The sequence below is a fragment of the Dreissena polymorpha genome, chromosome 1, assembly GCF_020536995.1.
Source record: "Dreissena polymorpha isolate Duluth1 chromosome 1, UMN_Dpol_1.0, whole genome shotgun sequence".
NCBI lineage: Eukaryota > Metazoa > Mollusca > Bivalvia > Myida > Dreissenidae > Dreissena > Dreissena polymorpha.
The window spans coordinates 28,700,511-28,703,604 of record NC_068355.1 but is presented as its reverse complement, the minus strand read 5'-3'; positions in this window follow the sequence as shown (position 1 = coordinate 28,703,604).

The following is a 3,094-nucleotide window of genomic DNA, read 5'->3' as shown; positions in this document are numbered from 1 at the left end:
CGAGAAGTTTCCGGCTCTCAAGGTAGCGAAACTTAAAGGGGCCTTTTCACAGATTTTGGCATTTTTTGACTTATTCATTAAATGCTTTATATCGATAAATGTAAACATTGGATCGTAAAATCTCCAGTAAAAAAATCAAGAATAAAATTAAAAAAAGGAAAAGATCATTGCCCGGACCAGGTTTCGAACCAGTGACCCCTGGAGTCCTGCCAGAGTCCTGAAGTAAAAACGCATTAGCCTACTGAGCTATTCCGCCGAGTACATATACCTACGTATTTTATACCTTAAATAAGCAATCTTCGTAGTTTCACAAAAATTTTACGAAAAAAACAGAACTCTCCAAATTATTCAATCGTTTCGCGTTGCAACGCTTTATAATTTTTAGGTTTTAAAATCGTCAAAAGATGCATATAATGGCTATATTAGACCATGGTAAATGTTCAGTATTACTGTTTCCTCACAAATATCATAACTAAAACGAAAATTTGCGAATCTGAAACAACTTTTTTCAATTTTGTCAATTTACCAAAGCGTGAAAAGATCCCTTTAAGAAAAAACTCAACTTGTGAACAAGTAAAATTTTAGCCGAGGCAATATCTTAGGTCATTCTAGGGGGGTCCGGGAGCATTGTCCACCCCCGCACCCGTAATGTTTTTTTTCCTAGTACGTCTCAAGTGCGTTTTAAGTCCATTTAAACCACATTTTTTACCTAAATTATCGGAATCGTGGATGCTACATATGACCGTTTAGTATCAATAAAGTTAACACAAAAATTTGCTACAAGTTTAGTGTCATTTTTAGAATATGTTACAATAATCGATGTTACATTTGAAGTCAGATAGAATAATAAAAAAATGAGACGCAGCTCTCTCATAATATGTATATGGATAATATAATGTGCTAAATAAAATTATTATTGAAATACTAAAATAATATAGATCTACCTTAAAATCTGAAGAAAACAGATCTATCAGTCATTTTAGCGAATTATGTTTCATGAATTGTGCAATACTTTTTCACTGCCTTAACATATTTTATTATTCTTCAACTCTTAAATACCAATCTTATTGAACGCTTATTCAACTCTCCCGCCTCCAGTCGAATCCCACATTTTAAAAATTTGTTTTCGATAAACTGGAATGTGTTTATGAACAAACATTAATGCGATGCCATTAAGCCGGTCTTCTTTCATAGTAGAACGTGTCCACGTTTTAAGCCGGCCATAAAGGGGAGAATACTAATAAAGCCGAAAACGCCAACCACCCGAAGTGTGTTTAGGTCCAAAATAGACCCAGGCCTGGTCGTAAAACACTCGATTCTAGCTCGGTACGTTCCGATGTCTTCCATGAATATAGCATCAAAGTGTACAGTGCGACGCTTTGTTTAGTATACGGATTTTCCAAATCATTTTGCTGAGCAATTTTGGCATCAATTGAAGTTATTAAATTGAAATAATTATCTGCCTCAACATGAACCAATTGTACTCAGTGATAATATTTGTTTGCGAATATCATAGTGACTAAAATTCATTAAATTGCCTCAATTTCTTATATAGATTTTATTCGTTGACATACATTTTCCTTTTTCCATGTAATCTCAACCACAGGTATTGGGCGCGTGGTCAAGTCACTTTAACACTATCAATATGTCATAAAACAACTTTCTTCATTAAAAATTCTGATATTATATATATAAACATATATTATATCAGATTTTTAATTTATTTATTTTTTAAGAAAAACAAAGTTTGATGACATATTGATGGTGTTAATATGACTTGGGCCACGCGCCCAATACCTGTGATCTCAAGATTGCTCTGCAGATTTTAGCCGAGGCAACTGCCTCGGTGTGCCTCAGCGTTGCTTCGACGCTGCTGATTAATATGAATTAAAAGACGCTACCGAGAAATGTGTCTGTTCCCACGACTTTTAATCGTGCGGCAATGTTCAAGGTCGCCGGATGTAACGTAGGCATCCTCGAGCTTTCAGAGATAGAAAATCTATTCAAATAAAACCAACCGATTACAGCTATGTAAGTTTTGGTTTTTAATTTTAAAAAACATCATCAACAGGAACGACGAAATACAGAGGCATATCGATGAAAATTTCCAGTCTAATAGAGGCACCTTGGCCGCTGCTTCCGGTTTAGTCTCACTTTAATGTGACATCAGTGACGCCGCACTGATGACAATGCTGTCTGGAACATTTGCATTCGTCATGTGTCGAGGTTGAAAGTCGCCGAATGTACCATTGGTCTGCATGAGCGAAAAAAACGCGTATTCGCACTAAAAATATATATGACGAAAACACACTTCAACAGCTAGAATGCGCTTTTTCGTTTCAATCATAAAAGAAATATTGAGGCATTTTGGTGAAACGTTTCAGTCTTCTAGGGGCACTTGGGCCGCTGCTGCCGGTGCAGTCTTTCTTTTATGGAGGCGTGTTGAAATCAATTTGCATTCTTAATCCTACCCCTTCGTAACAGTTTTTGTATGAAAACGGAACAAGATATCTAAAACATGTTTAGTTTTCAGCTATCATATAGTCTTAACCAAAGTTCAGGGTCAGATAAGACTTCAAGAACTGTACCGGAGATATAAATAACAAAGCTTACATCGCCAATAATAACGAACATAAAGCTGTGCTATTTTAGAGTGATCCGAATTTAAGTATTCGAAATTATGGCCTCTGAATAAGGAATTTGGCGTAAAGTTAATTCCTTATTTGGAAGCCTGTATTTCGGACAATTACTTTCGGATATGTTATATTTAATATGTAGTGAGGGTTATTTAAGCTTGATTATGCTATATGGACGTATTCTGTCACATTTATTTTTATATTCTATTCGACGATACACGCTGAAAACAAGTATTATGAAGACGATAATAAGGAAATGGTATTGCCTCACTCAAACAAAAATAAAAATTAACCGAAGAATACAAAATGTCAATGAAAATCGTGGTATATGAAGGTTCGAAGTAAAAAAAAATATGCATAACAATATATTTCTATCTAGTTTTATAAAATAATAACACAGTTTCTTATTCAGTAAGAATAAAATCACATCGAATAAGGAACTGGCATTTTCATACTAA